General features: G+C 50.1%; 1 protein-coding gene across 2 annotated transcripts in view; it reads right to left on the bottom strand.

Annotated features, from left to right (window-relative positions):
• PALLD (palladin, cytoskeletal associated protein) overlaps positions 1-8181 on the bottom strand; it is a 272833-nt gene extending 264652 nt beyond the window's left edge. For both annotated transcript variants that reach the window (XM_073805704.1, XM_033857510.2), the window contains exon 1: positions 8019-8181. The gene's annotated coding sequence lies outside the window, so the exon portion shown is untranslated. The remainder of the gene's footprint in view (positions 1-8018) is intronic.
• Positions 8182-25059: the final 16878 nt, after the last annotated feature.

Genomic DNA, 25059 nt, shown 5'->3' with positions numbered 1-25059 from the left:
GATGCCCTCTCGTGACCCAGAGTCCAGGTCAGCCACGTGGCTCCATCTGGAAAGGCTTCCGCGAGATTGGTTTTCTGACCTGGAGCTGCAGAGACGGACAGAATCGGGGGCCAGAGCTTCCCCAAGAGCTGAGTGGGGATCCGAGGCAGGGTCCTTGAGACAGGAGACCGACACGCAAAGTGAAGGGGCAGGATGGAGCCAGGGCTGGGCGGCTGGTCTGGAAGCCGCAGTCACGGTCCAGGGGGCAGGGTGCCTGGATGAGGGGACGCCCGCGGCTGGTTTTTGCGTGCCCGCTTTGTCGTAGGGCAGAGGCGGACGTCTGTATTTGAAGAGTCTATTCTAGAAAGTATAGTTTAAATACGGAGAGTTTCTTCAAGTCTGGTCTGCTGACACCTCGGGAGCCTCGGGGGTGCTCGTGCAAATGCAGATTCCAAGGCTTCCCTCGGGCTTCACGGATCAATGTGATTTGGAGCCAGGGCCTCGGAATCCGTATTTCTGACAAGCAACCCCACGGCCCACGGATGGGATTTTAGGAATTCTAAGGTTTTAAACCATTGATGTATAAAGCAGGAAGCTCGAGTTCTAAGCATGGCTGTGTGACCTTGGAAGTCACTGGACCTCACGGAGCCTTAGTTCTTCATCTGTAAAGTGGGGACAATGCGTTTCTTCACAAGGGTTGTTTAAGCGGATGGGTATCAAAGTGCAATCTATCAATGCGAAGGTTTGTAATTATCGAGTTTCTGAGCCCAAGCGAAATGCTAGAGACTCCCAGCCCTGGGGCTAAGACAGCTGTGGGTTTGGGTCGTCTCTGAATGGACCACGGGGATAGCCCCTGGCTACAAGTCTCCGGGAAGGCTCTCCAACAGGCTCTTACCTCATCCAGCACTTTCCCCTCTGGCCGATGGTCGGTTTGAGGGCCCCATGTTGAGAGATGGATCCACGCTTTTCAAATCCTGGAGTCACCAGCGAGAAGTGCTCTGAGGGGCTGGCAGTCTCGGTGGTCTGCTCCCACGTGGGTGAATTCCAGGGACATTGAATGTGCTAAGCTCCTTGGGCCAGTAGCCGGGGTTGAGCACTGAGAGGCGGAAGGGCAGGATGAGAGTCCCGGATGAGCTGATGAATCGGAGACACGGTGAGGAACATAGGAAAAAACAGCTCAGTAGGAAAAACTCTGCATGATCCACGGGGGAAATGATTATTATCACAAACACGGGCTGAGCCATGTCCAGCCAAAGGAGGGTAAGAGGCTCAAAACGACCCAGCGAGGCCCGGCTGGCGCTTACAGTGAGAGGTGGCCGCACCCCCGAAGCCCAGGCGGAAGCAGCGTCAGGTCACGGTCGGTTTATCACACCTGTGCGATGCCTCCATCCAGCTCTGGGCTTCACAGTTCGAGAGGCATGGAGCATTGGACGCAGTTCAACAAACAGAAAGAAAGATGACGCAATTGTTGGAGAGCAGAACTCAGAGAAAGCAAAGAGCTCTGGTATTACTTAACCCGGAGGTAGAGAGCCGAGGGGAGACCTAAGTCTCTGGTCCCTGAAGGAGAGCCCAGCGCGCCTGGTGCTCTTCACATCCTGCTGAGGTGAGCTTGGCAGGAGGGTGTATGTTAAGGAAAAGAAAACAATGTCTGTCCTGAATGTTCAGAGTCTGCACAGGCTCTTGCGGCAGAGGAAAGACAGCTGCCCAACACCGGCCCAGGGGGTCCCACCAGCCTGGGCAGGTGGAGGCGATGAAACGTTGATTCAAACCATCTTGAGAACTGTAAGGAAAGACAGTACCAAGTGGATTTGGAATCAGCCCCAGCTCTGGCCCAGGGCTATGATTTGGGACAAGCAGTTAACCTCTCAGGGCCTCAGTTTCCACATCTGTAAAGTAAAGGTCACAGTCCGGACGGCCTCCCGGGTCCCCCTCAGCCCGCAAAATTCACCTTATTGGGTTCAGGGGGAACACGGTGGCTGTACTTAACACGTTAAATGTTTCCTTCCAAGGAAGCAAGGACAGGACCCGGGCAGTGGGAGAGGAGGCCTGACCTGGGCCGGACAGTGAGTGAGGAGCTGCGTGGTCCTGCGGGGGGTCATGTGCTTCCGGAGGGCAGTCAGAGGAGAGGGCGGGGCAGGCCCGAGTGGAATGGATCACAGGGAGGCCAAGGAGCCAGCTTGGACTGAGGAGGGGGCAGGGCGGTCTGTGGTCAGGGCAGCTGATGGAGAGGAGGACCCAGCAAAGCCCGAGCATCCCATGCAGACCTGGCAGCTGACGAGGCCACTCCAGGGGCTGCAGGAGGCCAGCTGCAGCCTGAAGGCAAGAGGACAGGTCTGTTCGGTAGGGAAGGCCCCGGTTCTTCGCACGGGGCTAGGCCAGCGGGGTCTCTATTTTGTCTCTGCTACTGATTAGCCTGGGATCCTGGGCAAGATGCTCGCTCTTGTTGGAACACCATTTCCACATAATAAAGTGGGAGTAATGGACCCACTCCATGCTGTTTTCGTGAGGATGAAACATGATTATGTGCCTGACACCTAGCAAGTACGGGAAAACTACTGTCGTTCTGACGTGGGCCTGGGGATGGAATCAAGGCAGAGTCAGAAGAAACCTCCGTGACTCGTGGCTTATGGAAAAGACCTGGGACTGGGCTGCTTCCAGAGAGGCTTCCCCAACGCCCCTTCCTCTGATCCGCAGCACTGTTACACTTCCAGAGGGCGTTATTTTTACTCCCCCACTTCAGGGAGGCGATGCTGAGGGGCAGGACAGCTGACGCCTCATGGAGATCAGTTAGTACACTGTCGAGTTGTGGCAGTCACTCAGCCACCCGGCTCCAAAGGTCTTCCCTTTTTCCTATCCTCTGCTTCATGGGAGAGAAACAAGGAGAATATGAGAGACAGATTCGTGTTTTAAAATGACAACCAAGTGAGTTGAACAACTTGGAATGTGAGACTGAACTGGTCATTCGTCTGAAGGCTGACCCTAACCCTAACCCTGACCCTTATCTTGGAAGGCGGCCAGAGCCTCTACCTGGAGCTGGGAGGTGGGGACACGGTGGAGTTCACACCGGGAAGGTCCCAGCACCGTCTCAGGGACAAGGCTGTCCTCCCAGCCCCCTCTGCCCCCAAACAAAGGGAGGACGAGGGCAGCCCAACTTTCCGTTCGTCACGCTCACTGGATGAAGAGGACTCTTCTGTTGTGCCTTTAAATGGAACCATGGTGGCTTCTCTTGTTGTGGAGCATGGGCTCTAGGCACCCGGGCTTCAGTAGCTGTGGCATGTGGGCTCAGTAGTTGTGGCTCACCGGCTCTAGAGCGCAGGCTCAGTAGTTGTGGCGCACGGGCTTAGCTGCTCCGCGGCATGTGGGATCTTCCCGGACCGGGGCTCGAACCCGCGTCCCCTGCATTGGCAGGTGGACTCGTAACCCCTGCGCCACCAGGGAAGTCCCTGGATGAAGAGGACTCTTCTGTTGTGTCTTTAAATGGAACCACGACCCCTGAGGCGCAGTCATGGCTCTCTCCAGGAGCCCATAATGAGCTTGAAGGCTGTCCCTGAGTCCCTCTGCTCTCTTTCCCTCTTGGCAGGGTGACCATCTCTGACCTCTCCCCACCGAATTCCCTTCCAGGCACAAAGCGTGTCTGCGACTCTCCTGTCCTGCTTCACGGGCGGATCCCAGGACGGGACACTCCCGTCTGCTGAGGGAAGATGCACAGCTTCTGGGACTCGACAGTAGGTCGTAGGCCCTCTTTTTTCCTTCTCTCCCCAGAACGCACTCTCACACTCCCCTGCTCTGGGAATGTTAAAAAATAATAATAATAATAATAAAGCGGGGGTGGGGAGAGTGACATTTTCTTTTCAGAATAGTTTAGATAGATTCCTGCTGGAAGCAAGGAATATGACTAAATGATTTCTTAGAGTCCCTTCCAGCCAGTGATTCATCAGACATAGAATTTTCAGCTGGAATGGACCATTATATTCTGGGCCAAATGTCTCATTTTTGCAAACAAGGAGAGTGACGTCCGTGGAGGTTAAGGATCATGGGGGCCACTTTCTGCCACGGAAAGAACATGGGATTTGAAGTTAGAAGCTCCGTGTGTGAGGCCAGACTCAGCTGGCCACGCACTGTGTCACCTGGAGCAGGGAAAACAGAAGGACACCCTACTCTTCCTGCTTCCGAGCCTTGGCCTAAGTATCAGATGACAGCACATCCACAAAGGTCACGAGAAAATGTTGCAAAGGGCTTTATCAATACACTGCAAGGTGAAGTGGCTTGTTCAGGGTCACCCTGTAGTAGAACCAGTATCGTTCAATTCCCATCACACGATGCTGCCTTCCTGACGTTTTGCCAATTCTCTCGTTAGGAGATTTTCTCATAAACCACACTAATTTGATCTCCACATGCTTTCTTTTAAACCCCTGGGTACACAGACTCAAACTGTGGGAATCCAGACTGGCTTGGAGGGACCACAGGCTTCCGCTACCTCACGGTCACGGCCCTCAGACCTCGGGCTGCGAGCTTTCCCCAAGCCTCTCTAACTGGTTTCATGGCTCCAGACTGGATGCTGGAGAGGGCTATTTGGTAGCTTTTAGTGGACTATTAATTAAGCTACAGCTTGAACACTGGAATAGGATGAGGGATAATAGATGAAGGATGAAGGAGATAGGATGAAGAAGATAGGATGAAGCGATAATAGAGCCTCCAAGTTCACGCTGGACAGAGATTTGGGAACTCGTTCAGCCGTAAAAGGTGGTTGACTTGCCAGTCTGTGGCCGGCCACAGAGGAGAGGCAGAAGATGGCAGCCGAGTCTCAGGGGTGACGTGTGGACCACGAAGGGCTCCGAGCCCTGCCACCACTGCTGGTGCCTTGAAAAGGTCGACCATGCTCCTCTAACCCGTCGCTGACCACAGGGCGCAATGAGTTCTCAGGAGGTGGGCCGGCACCCCTCTCGCAATCATCAGGAGATGCACACATCCCGCAGCTGCTGACCGTCTAGCCCTCCAGTCCATGGGGGCTGCCTGGACCTGCCCCTTTCCTAACTGACGCCTCCCTACACTTGACACGGGGGTGCCCCCCTTCACACTGGAGAGAGCTGAGCCTCTTCAGCAACAGTCTTTGGCCCTTGAAGAGCACAGCAGACAAGTCCCATTTTCCCTGTTTTCTGAAGCAGGAAGAATGTTTCAAATTTCAGGAATAATTTTGAGGTCAAGCCTACAAGAAATAGAGAGTATAGCTCTTCTTGCTCTAAGCAATAAAAAAGCAAAGATGGGGAAAATCCCGCGAGCCAGTTCAGCCAACAATTTCCACGTTAAATAAAAAGCGCAAGTTGGAGCCATGTGGTCTCAATAAAGTAGTAAAATATATTTTCTTTACCCTACACTTCATGTGCCTATAACCTTCCTTTTAAATCATCTCCAACCAGCCCCAAATCACCCCGACCGCAAATCACGTGGTGGCTTTGGTCTCCAGGCAGTGGAATGTGCTGGAGTGGACCAGCCGCTACCCGGGGCGCCCAGGGGGAGCCCCCCAAACCCGCAAGGCTGAGTGCGCGCATGACATCAGAGCTCAGCCATCCAGGAAAGAGCTGCGAGGGCCGCAAACCACAGCAGGCAGATAAAGCCGGGAACGGCCTTTCTTAGCAAAACATTCGCCAATACCACAGGCAGCCGGCAGAGGCATGTTTTAATTACATTCACAGAAAGCCACTGTATCTTCAGCCCCACGGGCTTGGAGCTGACCAGCCACTGGGGAGCTCACCGGAGCCCAGATGGGGAACGGGAAATCAGCAGAGCTGTGGGTTGGTCACCGCAATTCCCGGTCTGTGTCACGCCTTGATTCGCCCCAGCTGTGGAACCACTGGATAGGCTTTGAAAGGGTTTCCAAGTGAACCAGACCTCAGGAGTAACCTATCCTTCACTTTATAGCTGGAGATTAAGAGCAGCCCAAGGTGTGAGACGTCAATTATGCAGTTCATGATTAACCGAAGAGACGCCCAGCTTGTCCTGGGCATAAACAAAGCTGCAGCGACCGCCTTGTGCCATCCCATCAGAGGAGCCAGTGTTGTATTTTGCAAGTGCCATTGGAGCTTTTGCTTATTTCTTTTTTTTAAGGAACCATTTAAAGAGTTAAGTATATAGACTCTGAAGGGCTGGTAAACGTATTGGGTGTGCCTTTGGGCACCTCAGAGGAACAAAGTTCAACAGGCATTGGTAAAGCATGATTAAAGCTCAAGGGAAAAACATGGGTCCAAATATAAATTCGCTTTTAAAGAGTACTTAAGCATCATCTTACAATAATTGCTAAAGTTGGAGTTTGGAAAGAGACTGCAGAAATCTTTTATGAGACAAGAAGGATATGCCTGGAAAGTTCCGTTGGCTTTTCTAATTTTAGCCCCAGAGAGCAATGGTTGCTGCTAATTCTGGTTTGTGATTTCACATAAGTGAAGGGAAATTTTCAGTAACAAGAAGGAAAAAAAGGCCCAGCAAAGGCACACAACAAACAACAAATGAAAACACTGCTGATCGAAGCAGGTCTCCTCCCTAAAGGGACAGTGGAAAACTACACAGCCGTTAGCCGCGCTAGTGTCTAGTGCCTACAGTCTCTTCAGAAACATGCTACTTTACAGCCGGTACCTATCTGGCAATAATCTTCACCAGACACCCAAGGATAACTGTCCATTTCAGGAGGGGGGAGGGGAGGGCCCAAATGCGCGCTCACAGTATCTTCATGGAACCTCTAAACGGGCGGGAGAAAATGCGAGGCTCTTGGGTTACTGAAAATAACCTGTTTGCCATTGTGTGGGCAATTAAGGAGCTACCACCTGCGTTTGGAAATCGCTGGGTTCATGAGATTTCCCACAGGTTTATCAGCAGCAGAAATAAACAAGCACCCACTGAGCTCCACCTGGAAGTGTGAGAAGGGCCATGGAAAGTCTTTTCATCACGTGGAGAGAAATTCAAGGTAACCTACCAGGGTGTTAAACGACATTCCAGAACCCTGAGGATTCTCTTCTTCATCAGGCAGTTGAAAACAAGCTCCAGCCCCCTCCTCAGGTGGTCCCCCCACCACCACCACCACCCCCCGCCCCGGCCTTCCCACACACCACCTCACCGCTTCCATCAACAGTCTTCCAGCCCGTCAGGAGAGCGGTGACTTCAATATCCCTGGGAGCCCAGGTGTCACACTCCTAGTGCTGGTAGATTGGGGGAATTCTCTCCTTCAAACTCATGCTGGTTACCTCTGGGTTAGCTGATTTGAAGAATTCACCAACACTGAGTACTTATAAAACAGCGACAGTAACGCTTTCCATGAAAACTGTCAGATTTTCAGCTTAATCTTTCCACGGTAGACGAGTCATCAGGAATGCATTCTTCCCTATTGTGTTCTGCCCGCCACTTGTTCCCTGAGACCACAGCCAACTGAACGCTAACCTAGACGGGGACCCAGTCCAAGGGGCTTCCAGGGGAACAGGAGGACGAGCGTCCATCATCTGACTTTGTTAGACAAAGGACTGCAGTCGGGTGAAACCCAAGAAAACAAGCAAACAAACAACTTTCAGGCAGCTGAAGGGCACCAACTGTGAAGGCGCCCAGATTTCTCGCGGGAAACATCACCAAACATCCGGTGAAGTGTAGCCAGCTGAAGCTCATTCAGCGGCTGAGCAGCAGTTAGGCTGTCAGAGATCGCTCGCCCTGGGAAAGCTTCCTTCGACTTCAACCAGGGATGGAACAGATTAAAGAAGAAATCCGGCTACAAACAAACCCGGCGCAAACCGCTCCAGGCACGTAAACGCTTGCAAGAGCCTCTGTCGAAGTGTCACTTTTTAAGCGGGAGAGGTTCAGCCTCTTGCCTCTCTCCCCTCCCCCACCCCAGCTCTAATCGCAGGGAAGTCTCGGGAGCGGGACCCCCTTCCCCGACCCCCCCGAGCGGACGGACAGGGAAGAAGAGCCGGGGACCGCCTCGAACCCCCGCCGGGAGCGCGCACGGCTCCGGGCACGCGCGGACCTGCCGGGAAGGCGGCACCTGGGCCCCCGCGTCCACTCACCAGCCAGCGGCGAACACCTTCGGCCCCTGAACCAGCTCGTCTTGGGTCTCTCAGCGCTCAGCCTTCCCGGCTCGCAGAGCCCGACCTCTGAATCCGGTCTCGTTGGCGGAGCGCCGCGCACAAAACGAGCCCGCAGCCCGCGACCAGAAGCCCGGCGCACGGGCGGCGGGAAGACGTCTTGGCGTCGTCGGCCTGGCGGCCTCGGGCGGAGGGGGCCTGCGTGCTGGGGAGGGGCGGGGGCGGGGGTGTGTCCTGCGGCTACTGGGGAGGGGGCGGGGTTGTGTCCTGGGGGCTGCTGGGGACGGGAGAGGGGGTGTGTCCTGAGGCTGCTGGGGAGGGGGCGGGGTTGTGTCCTGGGGGCTGCTGGGGAGGGGGCGGGATTGTGTCCTGAGGCTGCTGGGGAGGGGGGAGGGGGTGTGTCCTGGGGGCTGCAGGGGAGGGGGCGGGGTTGTGTCCTGGGGGCTGCTGGGGAGGGGGCGGAGTTGTGTCCTGAGGCTGCTGGGGAGGGGGCGGGGTTGTGTCCTGGGGGCTGCAGAGGAGGGGGTGGGGTTGTATCCTAGGGCCGCTGGGGGGGGAGGGGTTGTGTCCTGGGGGCTGCAGGGGAGGGGGCGGGGTTGTGTCCTGGGGGCTGCAGGGGAGGGGGTGGGGTTGTATCCTAGGGCCGCTGGGGAGGTGGGAGGGGTGTCCTGAGGCTGGGCGGGGGACGGGGCGGGGTGTGTCCTAGGGCTGCAGGGGAGGGGGTGGGGTGCGTCCTGGGGGCTGCAGGGGAGGCGGAGGGGGTGTCCTAGGGAGCAAAGCCGCTAACTTTCGAAAGAACGCTGAGGGGACCGAAGGCGAGCCTCAGGGGCTCCAAGCCGTCAGCACACCTGGTGAGACCTTCACCTGGGCCGGGGTAGCGCTCACGGCGGAGCAGGTAATAAGTAAGTTCCACCCACGGTTTCGGAAGCCTGTCCCAAAGACCTCTGTTCAGTTAGTCAGCTTCGCGCCTCTCAAGACACCTTGGCTAGGGGGGGAAATCCAGGTAGTAACTAGTAGTGAATCTGTATTATTTGTGGAAGAAATCACCTTCTGTTCCACCTTCCTCACAGACCCTCCCATGCGGGGGTATGTTCAGTAACACTCTCCATCTGCATTGCTTCTCATGAATTAAATTGCTTCTCTGATGTTGCCTTACTGCAAAGCTATAAATTAATTACATTACCCCCCAAGCCCCTAGGAAGAGGAATGCCAAGAATAAATGTGGGCTTTGTTCTTTTTTATGTTGAACAAGTCTGTCATTAATCAAGCCTTCCCACCCCAACTAGGGAACAGACCCAAGACTGCAAGATGTGTGTATGTCTGGTCGTCCTGCTGTCTTTCTCTGCAGCTTTACGTCATAGTGACTCAGCTACCACACAGTCGGATATTGTGGGGAAACAATAGGACAGACAGGACAAACCATTTAATAAAGACCTACTTACCAACTATAAGCGATTGGCAGACACAGGCTCATTTTTAAACTTTTACAAAGATTATTTCACCACTTCTAGTGTTTCCCATCTTTGAGTCACAGAACTGCTTGTGATTGGTCAGTCTGAGAGACAGAAAGCCAGAATTGTATTTGGAAATTTAAGGAAAAAATGCATAAGGGACCCATGAAGCTATTAATTTAAATGTAGCATATAACATGTCAAAGGCATGACAGGTTCTTGAAGTCAATTAGAAACCATATCAGAAAGTGTGTTCCAGAAATAGAATCATCTTGAGAGGTCCAAAACAGAGAGAGTGCAAAAAACATTTTTTGAAATAAAAGTAAAATGCTGAAAGTCTAGTTCATGTCTTCATTTTTCATATCCTAAGGAAATGACGGGTCATGAAATATTGGATTTGTTTTTCTCATTAAATCTTCCCCCTTTCTTTGGGAATCAAAGTAAAGTTAATAAGGATACGGTTGCTTTTCAAAGGGGAAATATTTTGGCAGGTTCAGTCCCTTTTTGTGTGTGATTAGGTCCTTCTATTTTTTTCCCCTACACCTGTTCCTCGAGTCTCTGAATAACAGAGGGAAAGACTTGGTTTCTCTGGAAGCATCCCGGTGAAGCAGGTGGCCTTGCTAGGGTGGGTAGGGGTGTCACTAATATACATTTCAGGTCCTAACCACCTTCCTCATCTCCAGGAAGGGGAGTTAAAAAGATCTTTCCTCTGTGAATTAGGAGGAACACTTCACTGATGACGATGCCCGGGCTAAAGCAGGAGGAACAGTTGGGCGTGAGGCAGGGGGTCGTTCAGCGTGTGGTCACCAGGATCACAGATGATCTGTAGCCCCTCTGCTCACACTGTGGAGAGTTTAGGAGCCTGAAGTGCATGAGACACCCACCGCTAGAACTGCCTCAGTCAAAGATGACGCCCCCTGGGGGTCCTGTGCACGAGTGTGGGTGAGGCTGAGGCGCGGATGGACTTCCCGTGTCCTTCCACATGGTACGCACCAGGAGGCCACCTGTGGGTGCGGCTCTCAGTTCCAAAGGTCCCTGGAGACTCTGCCCTCCTTTCCCAACGCTGAATGGTCTGTTGAGTTTCTTGGGCTGGGAGAGGGAGAGGTGAGTGTTCTCAGGGTGAGGTCTGCAGCACACCAGTCTCCAAGAGGGGTGCGGAGATTCCTGAAAATGCAGATTCCTTGGGCCCTGCTCAGAACTCGTAAATCAGGATCTTTCTGCCTGGGGGCTCTAATGTCAGTGTGTGCATGTGTTGTGTGTGTGTGCATAATTGAATGTTTTGAATAAGAAATATTCACGTAATTTAAATAAAGGTCTATACAAGCCAGTCTTCTTCCTACCAGGTTCCCATCTGTTCAGTCCGTACCCCTCCCTGAAGGTAACCACCAGTACTAATTTTTTTTTTTTTTTTTTTTTTTGGTACGCGGGCCTCTCGCTCTTGTGGCCTCTCCCGTTGCGGAGCACAGGCTCCGGACGCGCAGGCTCAGCGGCCATGGCTCACGGGCCCAGCCGCTCCGCGGCATGTGGGATCTTCCCGGACCGGGGCACGAACCCGTGTCCCCTGCATCGGCAAGCGGACTCTCAACCACTGCGCCACCAGGGAAGCCCACCAGTACTAATTTTTTTTCTGCATACTTCTAAGTTTCTTTATACACATACCTGCAAATACTCTTTCTCTATTTCTTAAAAATACTATATGCAGAACAATTACTGTCTTTTAACGTGCTCTTTCACTTAAATATGCTTTTGGATCTTTTCTATACCATATGCTCAATTATTCATTCATTTGGAAACAAACAATTATTAAGCACCCACTGTATATGCCAAGTACTATTGTATATTATAGGGATACAGAAGTCAAAAAAATTGATAAAAATTTCTGCCCCGCAGCATTTATATCTGGGGGGGGCAGATAAAGCAGATGATAAATATAAGTTATACATGTGTTACGATATGAGAAGAGTAATTTAAAAAATAGAGCAAGATAGTAGAGATTGGGAATGTCAGGTGGGAGATTTTAGTTTTTAATGGAGTGGTCAGAGGTGGCCTTACTGAGAAAGCGACATTTAAGCAAAGAGTGAATGGTGGCGAGGGAGTGAGCTTTGCGATTCTTTGGGGAGTATGGGGATCCAGGCAGAGGGAACATCGCTTGCAAAGGCCCTGAGGTGGGAGTTTGACTAGCCTGTTTGAGGAACAGGGAAAAGGCCTTGTGGCTGGAGAAAAGCGAGGTGGAATGTCAAAGGAGCACGGAGGGCAACAGGGGGCGATGGGCAGCCGTTGGAGGGTCTTGGGAAGAGGAGAGGCAGGATGCATATTACGCTCACGTTTAATGTCTCGTAGCATCCTCTAGGACAGATGCAGCACAATTTATTTAAGCAGGACCAGGATGACAGACATTGGAGTTGTTTCCAATATGCTGCTATTAAACAATGTTACAAGCTTTACACATGACATTTTACACTTGTGCAAGTGTATCTAAGGTATTCGTTCCCCCAAGTAGGATTACTGGGGGTTGCATTCCTTGTTCTGGTGGACATGGCCCCATTGCCCTTCAAAGAGCCTGGCCAGCACACACAATGCTGACCAGTGCCTGTTCCCCACGGCCTTGCCGGCAGAGCACAGCGGCAAACGTCAGGGCATCCACCAGCCTGATGGGTGAAAAGTGACGTCTCAAGCAGATTCGCAGATATCGAAATCAAATTTATGGTGACCAAAGGGGAAACATGGGGGAAGTGATAAGTTAGGAGACTGGGATTAACATACACACACTATGATATATAAAATATTGATGGCGGCTTCCCTGGTGGTGCAGTGGTTAAGAACCCACCTGCCAATGCAGGGGACACGGGTTCGAGCCCTGGTCTGGGAAGATGCCACATGCCGCAGAGCAACTAAGCCTGTGCGCCACAACTACTGAGCCTGTGCTGTAGAGGCCGCGAGCCACAACTACTGAGCCCACGTGCCTAGAGCCCACACTCCACAACAAGAGAAGCCACCACAGTGAGAAGCCCATGCACCGCAATGAAGAGTAGCCCCCACTCACTGCAACTAGAGAAAGCCCACGCAGCAACAAAGACCCAATGCAGCCAAAAATTTTAAAAGTAAATAAAAATAAATTAAAAAATAAAATATTGATCGATAACCAACAAGGACCTACTGCATCGACCAGGGAACTCTACTGAATATTCTGTAATAACCTATAATGGAAAAGAATCTGAAAAAGAATACATATATATGTGTGTATATATATATATATATATATATATATATATATATATATATATAACTGAATCACTTTGCTGTACACCTGAAACTAACACAACATTGTAAATCAACTATACTTCAATAAAAATTTAAAAGTTAAAAGAAATTTTAAAAAATTTTAAAAAGGTGGTTCTGGCTGCCTTTCTCTGATTCTGTTTTATTTTGCTCCAAGGAATAAACCAGTTGCCTCACTACCACTTAAAAAAATAATTTAAAAATATTTAATTGTGGTAAAAAAACATAATGTAAAATTGACCACTTCAACCATTTTTAAGTGTACGGTTCAGAAGCTTCAAGTATATTCACATTGTTGTGCAACATCTCTAGAAATTCTTCATCTTATAAAACTGACGCTTGGGACTTCCCTAGTGGTCCAGTGGTTAAGAATCCTCCTTCCAATTCAGGGGACGCGGGTTTGATCCCTGGTCAGGGAACTAAGATCCCACATGCCGTGGAGCAATTAGGCCCATGCGCCACAACTACTGAGCTCAGGTGCCTCAACTAGAGAGCCCACGTGCCGCAACTAAGACCTGACACAGCCAAATAAGTAAATATTAAAAAAAAAAAAAAACCTGACACACCGTCCCATTGAACAACAATTTCCTATTCCCCCTCCCTGCACCCCCGGCAGCCACCACTCTACTTTCTGTCTCTATGAATTTGACGACTTTAGATCCTTCATATAAGTGGAATCATACAGTATTTGTCTTTTTCTGACTGGCTTACTTCACTTAGCATAATGTCCTCAAGGTTCATCCATGGAGTGGCATGTGACAGGATTTCCTTCCATTTAAAGGCTGAATAATACTCCGTTGTATGGATGGACCACATTTTCTTTATCTTCCATCTGTCCTCAGACATCTGTGTTGCCTGCACCTCTTGGCTATTGTGAATAGTGCTGCTGTGAACATGGGTGTACAAATATCTATTTGAAATCCTGCTTTCAATTCTTTGGGATATATACCCGGAAGTGGGATTGCCAATTTTTAATTTTTTGAGGAACCTCTATATGCTGTTTTCCACAACAGCTGTACCATTTTATGTTCCCACCAACAGTGCACATGGGTTCCGATTTCTCCACATCCTAACAAATTAACATTTGTTATTTTCTACTTTTGTTTTGTTTTTAAATATTTATTTACTTATTTATTTTGGCTGCATCGGGTCTTAGTTGCGGAACTCAGGATCTTTGTTGCGGCATGCAGGCTTCTCTCTAGTTGCAGCATGTGGACTCTCTAGTTGTGGCTCGCATGCTCAGTAGCTATGGCGTGCAGGCTTAGTTGCCCCTCAGCATGTGGGATCTTAGTTCCCCAACCAGGGATCAAACACGTGTCCTCTGCATTGGAAGGCAATTCTTAACCACTGGGCCACCAGGGAAGTCCCCTATTTTGTTTTGTTTTGTTTTTTGATAGTGGCTACCCTAATGGGTATGAGGTGACATCTCATTGTGATTTTGATTTGAATTTCTCTAACGATTAATGATGTTGAACATCTTTTCATATGCTAGTTGGCTACTTGAATATCATCTTTAGAGAAATATCTACTCAAGTCTTTTCCCATTTAAAAAAATTTATTTTTATTTTTTTTAATTTTTATTTTATGTATTTTTGGCTGCTTTCGGTCTTCGTTGCTGCGCGCGGGCTTTCTGTAGTTGCGGCGAGCAGGGGCTACTCTTCGTTGCAGTGCGCAGGCTTCCCATTGTGGTGGCTTCTCTTGTTGCGGAGCACAGGCTCTAGGTGCATGGGCTTCAGTAGTTGTGGCTCACAGGCTCTATAGCTCAGGCTCCGTAGTTGTGGCGCACGGGCTTAGTTGCTCCGTGGCATATGGGATCTTCCCAGACCAGGGCTCGAACCCATGTCCCCTGCATTGGCAGGCGGATCCTTAACCACTGTGCCACCAGGGAAGTCCCGCTTTCCCATTTTAAAATCATGTTATTTTTATTGTTGTTGAGCATAAGAATGCTTTATATATTCTGGATATTGACCCCACATCAGAGACATGATTTGCAAATACTTTCTCCTATTTTATAGGCTGGCTTTTCACTCTGTGGGTTGTGTCCTTCGATGCACAGAAGTTGTGAAGTTTGATGTAGTCCCGCTTGTCTGTTTTTGTTTCCATTGCCTGTGCTTTGTTCCACTACCACTTTGTGATAGGAATCTTCTACCTACGGTTTTGAGATGCCATTTTCATCATGTATGAAATTCCTGTATATAGTTGGGTTTATTTCTGAACATCCTATTCTGTTTCAGTAGTTGATCTTAGTTCAAGTGTCACTGCCCCACTGTGTTAATTATTGAGGCTTTTGCTTTTAATATCCAGTGAGGCTAATTCTCTCATTGCTCTTCCCTCTCAGAGTTTCCAGGTTCTTCTTATTCTCCCATATGAATTGTGGAGTAAACAAATAATAATAGTAGAACCCTTAATAATATTTTCATTATTAGAATTAAATTTAATAATTAACAGAGAGAGAATCAACATCTTTAGTTATCAAGTTTTCCTAGCTGAGAAAAACAGAGGTCGTTCCATTTGTTCAAACTTATTTTGTGTCCTTTAGGAATGTTTTATAGTTTTCTTCATATGTGTCTTGCACATTTTTTGTTACATTTATTCCTAGGTATTTTATCTTTTTATTACTATTATAAATGTGGTCTTTAAAAAATTTTTTTAATTTATTTTTTTATTGATGTATAGTTGATTTACAATGTTGTGTTCATTTCTACTGTACAGCAAAGTGACTCAGTCATACACATATATACATTCTTTTTTATATTCTTTTCCATTATGGTTTATCCAAGGGTATTGAATATAGTGCCCTGTGCTATACAGTAGGACCTTGTTGTTTACCCATTCTGTATGTAACAGTTTGCATCTACTAACCCCAAGCTAGGATAAATGGGGTCTTTTATCTCCTTTCATCTTCTTACTGAATATAATCAACTAATTATAGTGTATTCATTTTGTACCATTCTATGTTACTAAATTCTCTTATTATTCATATATATTTCTCTTGTATTCCTAACTATGTGATAACATCATCTAATAATAAAGATTAACTCCGCTCTCCAATTTTTATACTTTGAATTTTTCTCTCTTCTAATTTCATTGCCTATTAGGAACAACGTTAAATAACTGTAGTGAGAGTGGACATTCTTGCCTTATATTTGATTTTAATGGGGAGATGCCTCCAGCGTTTCCCCAAGAGGTGTGGAATGGGCTTTTGGCTGAGAACAATATATTTTGTTAGGCTAAGGGAATATTAATTTATTCTTAATTTATTGAGGGCTTTTTTTTGGGTCAAGTATGATTATTGGCTTTGACCCAAATGCTTTTTTTAAAGTATCTTTACAAATGATCATATAAATTTTCTCCTTAGATCTGTTAATTTGATGGAATATAATAAATTTCCTAGTAACGAACCATCCTGGCATTCCTGTAATAAACTCCACTTAGTCATGGTAATTATTTTTTTAATGTGCTGATAGATGCTATTTGCTAATATTTTATTTAGAATTTTTGCATAGGTATTCATGATTGAGATTCTGACAAATTTTTGTGTCATTGCATTGTGATCAAAGAATATCATCTGTAATGTTTCTATCTATTGGGATCGATTGACTTTCTGTGTGGCCTAACTTATGGACAATTTTTATGTATGTTCCTTGGTCACTTGAAAAAACACTGTTGTCTGTATTTTCAGGATGTAGACTTGAATAACATATATCTTATTAATGATGTTATTTATGTCTTCTTTGAACTTCAGATATTTTGACTTGCTTTATAGTAGACTGAGAGAGTTTTCATTTATGTATATTTCTCCTTGCATCTGTTGTTATTTCTGCTTTATAAGGTGGGTGCTATGTTATTTGGTGAATATATATTCATAATTGTCACAGTTTCATTTTGAGTTGTATCGTTTGGTGTTACAAGGTGCCCTTCCTCTTGTTACGTTTATTCATTGGCTTGCATTCCGCCTTAGTGGATGGTGGGGTCACAGCCTTCCTTTGTTTTCTGTTCCCCTTGCCTGGTGTGTCTCTCCTTACAGTTTCACTCTGCATCCTGAGTCACTTGGATCTGCGTGTGTCTCTCGTGGACAGGGTTTCAATCTGCGATGTCCTCTCCTGCCACCACTCTGCTGACCGCCTCCTGTGTCTGCTGTCACCAGACAAGGGGTGTAGCTTTCTGCTTCAGCTCTTCAGATGACCCTCCTCTTCAGGGGGAGAAGCTTTTTCCTGGTGCTTTGTGGGATCTCAACAGCTAGTTTGCTTACCTGAGTAGCTACATGCTGTTCTGTGAACAAAATGTTTGTATCTGTCGATTAGGTTTATATTTATGGTATTGTTTTTCAGGAGTCCCCATTATTTCTATAATAGAGTAAATTTAAACAGCAGCTCTCAGACTCAGCTTAGAATGATGGTTTTGGGGGTGGTACGAATAACACATCCCTTGGGCAGCCTGGCACACCATCCCTTTTGGTCCTTCCCATCACACTGGGTTTGCTGAGCGAGGACCCTGATCATACAGATGGGAGAGAGTGAAGTAAGGCTTCTCAGTATTGTACTTCCTCATCCTTTCTCACACAAGCAGTCAGACGATTCAGCTGTCAGGTACACTACGGACGGGCCTGGATGTGGGGAGACATGCTTTCCAGGGTCTCCAAGGCGGAGCTTCAAAATTATAAGAAGTAGAGTGAGCGTAGGTTTAGCTCTCTTCTGAAAACGCTCACGTTGTTCAAACACTGGAGGGGTTTCTTACCGGAATCTGCCTTTCCGGGGAAACTTTAAAAGAAAAGAGACCCTTATCTCTTGAGGACGGTGTGAGTGTGGTCCTGCCCCCGGGCTCAGGGGTCTGGGTGACCTCCAGGGTCCCCTTGCTCCGGATGCTCAGATAGGACATCTCAGGGTCCAGATGTGTCATTTTCAAACTTCGGCCCCAGAAGTATGATCTGTCAGGAGATGGTAATCAATGATATTCATTTAAAAGCATCCAGTGGCTGTGTAACAAGATGCTACCTCATGGAGAGATGGAAGTCAGGACCAAATCTCAGCACCATAACGCTACCTCCCTTTCAGGGTTAGGGATGGGCACGTGACCATCCACTTCAGACTGCCGTGTGTTAAAGGAAACAGAAGAATTTCCACATTTCTTTTTCTGGGATGAAAGCAAAAAGGTAAAGGGGGGAAATATAGGGAAATCTTTCACATGGAGACACTTCAGGATTATGTTCTCTTCTGACCAGAAATTCCAGAGTTGTCCCAAGATTCAACCTCTGAATCATATCGACTAGGGAGACATTGTCTGAGCAGGACTGGGATTCCGAACATTCTTAAAGGCCTCATAAAAATCCCCAAACGAGCAACATTTACATTGTGGTCACACAAAGAAAAGCCCCCTCGTGATTTGGGATTGAGTTTGTGCGTTTTACATTTATAGTATCAACAGCAGAGGAATGCAGAGTTTGGCGTGGGGAGAGGCTGGGGCACGAGGGGTGAGTGAGGAATGAGGAGGGTGGGGTGCAAGTTTTCACCGAGAGCCTGTGGGTACCAGGAGGGGCCGTGTCTGATGGCTGGTTGTTTGTTTTTAGAGCAGAATCTTCCTCAGGTCTCCAGGGTGAGGGACGACGGGCAGCATCCTTTACTGCTCTTGTCTGCTCACAAGGAGAGCTTGGCTTCTGCCTTTGGCCCCCCCAAGCCCTGGGCGCCCACGTAAGTTGACACACGGAGCTTGTGTTCACAGACCTGCAGGATCCCTCCTCTTTGCCTGCAAGGGGCTCTGGAGCATCAGTTCAAGATGGTCCGCTCCCGAGAAGCACAGGCAGGTCAGAGGTTACTGGAATTCCCAGCCCAGGCCACTCACCCAGCACCTCACAAGATGACAGAGCCCGGGGGCCACACTTGCCAAGAGAGGGGTTGTCAGGTGGCAAAAGAGACATTCCTTTCACCACTTGTCATGCGATGTTTATACATTTGGGACAGGGACTTACACAGCGAAACAAGGGCATCTGGGCATACGGTCTTTGCAGACTTGCTAAAATTGGACCTGAGTTCCAGACAAAAAGACACGTTTCCGTAAACAGCAAAGCATGAAGTAAGTACACGAGAGAACAATTTCTTGTACCCAAATCTCAAGCCTGGGGTGGAGGGCGGAGGGTAGGAAGGCCAGGAGGATACAGCAGGGGCCAGGCATCCTGCCCGCCTCGTTCAGGTCTGTGTTGAGCCGCTGCCCCAAGTGGGTCCATAGCGCTTTACCTGGAGGCTAAGAAATCCCTCCCTCTCCCCAGAAATAAGCTTCAGACAGGGATTTACAGGACAATGACAATGGTGGGTGAACAATCCGCGAGTCTCGTAGTGATGCGGGAAGACTCGTAGGACAACGTCATCTGCGCGCTGTTAGGTCATCCATCATTTATTCTTTCTTTATATGGAACCCAGCCTCTGCTGGCTCATCGGAAGGAAAACCCAGCCCTTGACTTTCAGAGGTTTAGGCAGGGCTGGGGAAGAGGAGAAACACAGCAAAACGAACCGATGTGCATTGAAGCAGCTGCAGAATAATTCAGTCTGTCTGTGCTGGTCTTTAATGTGGTTTTCAAGTCGTGTGCATCTGAATCAAAGGGTCTTGAAGAAATGCAGATTCCTGGGCCCTGCTACTGGGCCTCAGAGGGCAGGGCCGGGGGATTTGGGGTTTAAAGCAGTATCCTCAGTGAGTTGATGGCAATGAGCCTCAACACCTACTCTGCGAATCACTGGTCCAGAGCGTGCTATGACTTTATTACAGAAGAGGTGGGAGGGGAGTAACCCTGGTCGAGTTCTTACTACCCGGAGTGTTTGCACACACCTGTCATTTAATTCTGAGGAAGACTCGGGGGCAGGTGTCCACAGTGGAGCCGGGAATCGGGTCAGGGTCAGCAGCTGAAGTCTAGACTGTGCTCCTGAGGGGCGTGTGCTCTTGCTGAGGTGGGAGGGCGTCTGGGTGAGCAGGAGACGGCGTCCCTGGGTAGGCGAGCCCGTCCCCGCCACGTGCCCTGGGCCAGCCTCCGTGCCACTCCCAAAGCTACCCAGTAGCTGCAGACCTGACCGTGGCACTGCACGATGTATCCTCTGAGGCTCCTGTTTTCACTGAGCAGTGTCACTCAGACATCTTTTTGGTTGGGTTCCCTGATGTTCTGTCCGAGGAAGGACAGTTGCTTTGGAACTGCCATTCATGCAACAGAGAAATGAAGCATCGTTAATCACGCGCGCTGACTGCATCGTTAGCTGGGGTGCTCTGTGACTTGGATTCCACGGATTTCGTCCTGTTCCATGGCAGCTGTGCGTTTCACCCGCTGGTCGTCCTGAAGCAGGGGAGCGTGAGGACGGGTGGGCAGGGCAGGGGCGCATCACCACCCCTGGGAGAGCTGAGAGCACGCACCCTGCCACGGCTGGTCAGACCTGAGCTCTTCATCCCCAGACCCTGTGGTCTTGTTTACGACTCAGTTTGGTTACAGGTGAAGCTCAGGTTTGAGAGAGCTGGCAGGAGAGGCCTGGAGTGGCCCAAATTCGTGGACTCTGTTCTTTTAAGGAAGCCATTAGCAGCGAGAAGATTCCGCGGTGTCAGCTCGATCCTGATCAGACATCGTGTGTGAGATAACCCCAGAGCTCGTCATAAATTGTAAAGACGTTCCTCAGTCACTCTCATCCCCCCGTTAAGGCCCCACTGATCCCAGCGGGTTCTGCGGAAAGATCCCCATCGCAGTGTGAGAAACAGCAGAAGCCAAAGCCCTCCGACTCGGCCGTCGCCAGCCCGCCCTGCGCCCCAGACAAGTCGCGGGTGGTGTCGGGTCGGCCCTGGTTCCGACAAGAAGGCAGCTGCCCGTTGCGGTGAGACTGAAAGCAAAGCCTTTTCGAGGCTCACGGGACGTGGGGATGCACTGCTGCTCCTCCACTTCCGCTTCCTTCCTCCTTCCAGCTCTCGGTCTCCATCGGCCCCTTCCCGCCAGGGCCTCGGCATCAGCTTCTCCCCACCCCGCCAGGCTTAGCTCCTAAGTCTTCTACCTGCCCGGAAAGTGGACTCTGCTTTGCCACCACCCAGCGAAGACGCCCTGCAGCTCTGAGTGAGGGGCAGGTTCCCACCCGAGGCCGACCCCCAGCCCGTCCCCGGCCCCGGGGGAGGGCAGCCAGGCCTGGCCACGTCTGGGCCTCCACCTCCCTGACACCCACGTGCAGGGCACTGAGCGTAGTGAGGAAGAGCCTTTTGTATTCGATCACAAGCTCATCACAAAGGGATGTGGCCTAGAAGCTTAAATTCCACATAACGGTCCGTCTCTGGGGATCCTGCCTCCCAGGTAACGAGCATTCGGCTAAAATACCTGTGATTAGCTCCCAGGAAACCTTCTGACCAGGCCCACCTGTGAATGAGGGCGGGAAGGAGAAATTAACACCTCCCCTCCGGAGGCTGACGGGAACCAGGAAGTGCTTGGCTTCACGCCCTCCCCTTTTAGTATAAAAGGAGTCTGAGGGCTTCTCTGGTGGCGCAGTGGTTGAGAGTCCGCCTGCCGATGCAGGGGACGCGGGTTCGTGCCCCGGTCCGGAATGATCCCACATGCCGCGGAGCGGCTGGGCCCGTGAGCCATGGCCGCTGAGCCTGCGCGTCCAGAGCCTGTGCTCCGCAACAGGAGAGGCCACAGCAGTGAGAGGCCCGCGTACCGGCAAATAAGAAAAAAAAAAAGGACCCTGAATTCTGTCTCAGGCAAATGGTTCTTTGCAGCACGAGCCCACCATCTTTCCGGTCTGCCGGCTTTCCGGATAAAGTGGCTATTCCTGGCCCCAACACCTCAGCTCTCAATTATCGGCCCGTCGTGCGGTGAGCAGTATGAGCTCCGACCCGGGACCATGTACAACCAGATGTGCTGGCTGTTGCCAGACATATGTGATCTACATTATTGCGCCTTCCAGAAACCTGAAAATGAACGTGGGAGGGCACATCCGTGGGAAAACGTGTGCAAAGGATTTTCTACCCAAGGATTTAGGAAGACCTAGCGGATGGTGCACTGCAGGCATTCAGCCGAGTGAGGCCTGGGAGTAAACACACCCATAGTCACATTCCCAGGGTTTGCCTTGGAGGGAGGAACTCCCCCGGGGCCGGCCTGGGCGGCAGGTAGCATTCTGACCCCTGACATCACCTGGGAGCCTCGACCACGGGGTAATGGGTACAGCCCCTGCCATACCCACGCTACACTCGGGAGAGATTTCTGCCTGTCCTCCTAACACTCAAGGATGGCTGGTCTTTCAAAACTCTTTCTTTTTGCACAAGGGGTTAAATAGCGATGAAGAGGGGTGGCAACTGCAGTATTTTTGAGATGAGTTGACGTATTTGGTGGATCACCTGTAAGGATGTGGCCAGGACAGCCTTGGAAGCCAGCACCCGGAGGAGGAAACACCCACAGCTTCTGTTCCCCATCCCCCCAAGCAACGTTTACTAGCACAGCTGCTGCTTCAGAGGCCCCGCTCCCGCAGGGGTGCAGCACGGAGCCTGGATATGCAGTGAACCATACGCACACCTTCCGCCCTTTATGACTCACTCACCATGTGATGTCACTCGCTCATCCCAACTGCCCTGGGAGGCAGACGCCAGGGTCTCCATCCTTCAGGAAGGAAACTGAGGCTGAGGGAGGGAGTGGCTTGGCTGGGATCACCCCCCCACACAGATCAGCCAGTGTGCCCCCCTTCTGCAGCTACTTCTCATCCCCTCTCTTGTTCTCTCTACAATCACTTCATTTTCTTCCCTAAGAACAATATAGGACTTTGCTGATGTCTTTTTGTGTTGCAATAGCAGGGACTTCAGGGTCCTATTTAAACATCTCTCTCCTTCCAAAACTCAACCTCTCACAGTATTTATCTCTCAGGTTGGAAGAAAGTCACGCACAGTCCAAACCCAGTTCCCCAACTTGGACCGCTTACCTTTTTTTTTTTTTTTTTTTTTTTTTTTGCGGTACGCGGGCCTCTCACTGCTGTGGCCTCTCCCGTTGCGGAGCACAGGCTCCGGACGCGCAGGCTCAGCGGCCATGGCTCACAGGCCCAGTCGCTCTGCGGCATGTGGGATCTTCCTGGACCGGGGCACAAACCCATGTCCCCTGCATTGGCAGGTGGACTCTCAACCACTGCGCCACCAGGGAAGCCCAAGGACCGCTTACCTTTAAGAAACCACCTTATCAATACCGGGCGGGTCCCGGGGGTCTGGAGGGAAAGGAGCCTGTTTTCCTTGGTGTCTGTATCCTTTAGGATGAGGGACATCCGCATGTAGCATCAACCCTGCCTACCTCCCAGCTGAAAGCAACATGAAACACACACGTGAGTGAGTTATGACACAACCAGACAGACACCTGTTCCTCCATCACGTGGAAGAGACATCAGGTTAGGATGTTATGTCAGCATCATGACGTCAGGGATGCAGGGATCCTTCTATTTCGCCGTGGCCTCATTTCTAAGGTGGATGTTTGGGTGCCAATCATAGTGTCCCTCTTCCAGGGAGAAGGGAGAAGCAGCAGGGCATGTGGCAGCTGTCCTTTACTTCCACCCACAGCTGCGTGGCAGCCTGGACTCTGTTAGTGGCCACCCTGGTGGTGAGAGAGGCATGTACCCGGTACCCAGCCGAGAGGAGGGTCCCGTCACTTGGGGAAGGAAGGAGCCATGGCTTTGGGGTGAGCGCTGCCAGCCCCCTTCTAGAATCTCTCAGACATCCCGTGGCAACCACTCCCCGAACTTAGGGGCTTAAGAATCTCCTGGGAAGCTTGTTAAAAGTTCAGATTCTGGGAGCCAAGGTTAAAGATTCCGGTTTGGTAGATTTGGGACAGGGGCCCGGAATCCTCATTTTTCTTCAGCAACCCTTCCTCCTTATTCAGGTGATTCTGATGCAGACAGTTAGGGACCCACCCGCCTCTTGAGAAATAGCATATTGGGTTCCAGTCAGAAACCAGGAGGAGAGACTAGGGTGTCTGCTGAAACCCCGGGACACACTTAAGAAAATAAAGCCCATTTGTTTCTCCTCTAGTGAAATGATGTACATCTCTAAACTGCTTCTCCAGCCGCTGCCCTGGGATTTGTGGCGTGAAAGAAAGCAAGTCAGTTCTCCTTCATACGTAAAGAGGATGCAATGGACAAACTAGGCTGTTAATTCTGTGAACCCCTCTGAATTGATTTTCAATATTTTTCAAATCTAGGATTCATTTTTTTTTTTAAATAGCTAATGTAGATTTTTAATCCTTAAGGCCTGAAATGAGAAAAGGTTTAACCATCTCAAAAGACTCACGCGGGGGCTTCCCTGGTGGCGCAGTGGTTGAGAGTCCGCCTGCCGATGCAGGGGACACGGGTTCGTGCCCCCGTCCGGGAAGATCTCACATGCCGCGGAGTGGCTAGTCCCGTGAGCCATGGCCGCTGGGCCTGCGCGTCCGGAGCCTGTGCTCCGCAACGGGAGAGGCCACAACAGTGAGAAGCCTGCGTACCGCAAAAAAAAAAAAAAAAAAAAAGACTCACGCGGCCATTAGGATCCCTTCTCCCCATGATTTAAAATACACCAAGTTAGAAAGAAAAGAGGGCAGGGAGTGTACAGCATGAAGGCACGGTGTCTATGGTGACAGATTCTTTGGTCACAAAATTAAGGTTGACTCCTTGAAATACAGCCCGGTTAAAATTCACAGCCAAAAGGCATATGTAAAGAAAAGGCAAAAAATACTGTAACCGTCCTCAAAATCCAAGGACTGTTTTAAAAAAAAAAAAAAAAGGAGAGGAAAAATGGTACTACTATCATCCCTTCCTGAACAATCACATCATATACAGCCTCTCCCACCCAGCAACAAACGCTTTCCATCCACGGGCTCGAGGCAGAGCCCTCATAAATTGACTGCGATATATTCTTCCCCTGCTTGACCACAAGGCAGCGATTATTTAAACACGAAGGCTCCTGCTGATGAGTTTTTCAGAGCAAGTCCCTGGCGGGGTTCAGAACGACTGATGTCCATCGCTTTGGAGGCTGATACGTCAAGGATACCATGAGAGGAATCACGAGTCCCCTCCCCCCGCCCGCTGGCTGCAGCCACGGGGCCTTCAGATGTCACCACCCTCAGCCCTGAGGTTCCCCCTGGGGACGGCGTCCAGGCCACCACCGGTGAGCTGCGAGGTGTGCTTTTGATTATCTCAAGAGAGTGAACATAAAAAGCAAAACCTCAGCCCGGGAGGAATGTAAGCCCGGCCTCTGTGCCTGCTGAAATGTATGGTCAGAACTTCACAATTCCTGTTCCACTGAATGGGCTCAGGCCGGACGCCGACCCTCGGAGCCAC

Source organism: Tursiops truncatus, chromosome 6 (genome assembly GCF_011762595.2).
Source record: "Tursiops truncatus isolate mTurTru1 chromosome 6, mTurTru1.mat.Y, whole genome shotgun sequence".
Taxonomy (NCBI): Eukaryota; Metazoa; Chordata; class Mammalia; order Artiodactyla; family Delphinidae; genus Tursiops; species Tursiops truncatus.
This window is presented reverse-complemented; position numbering and strand designations above follow the sequence as displayed.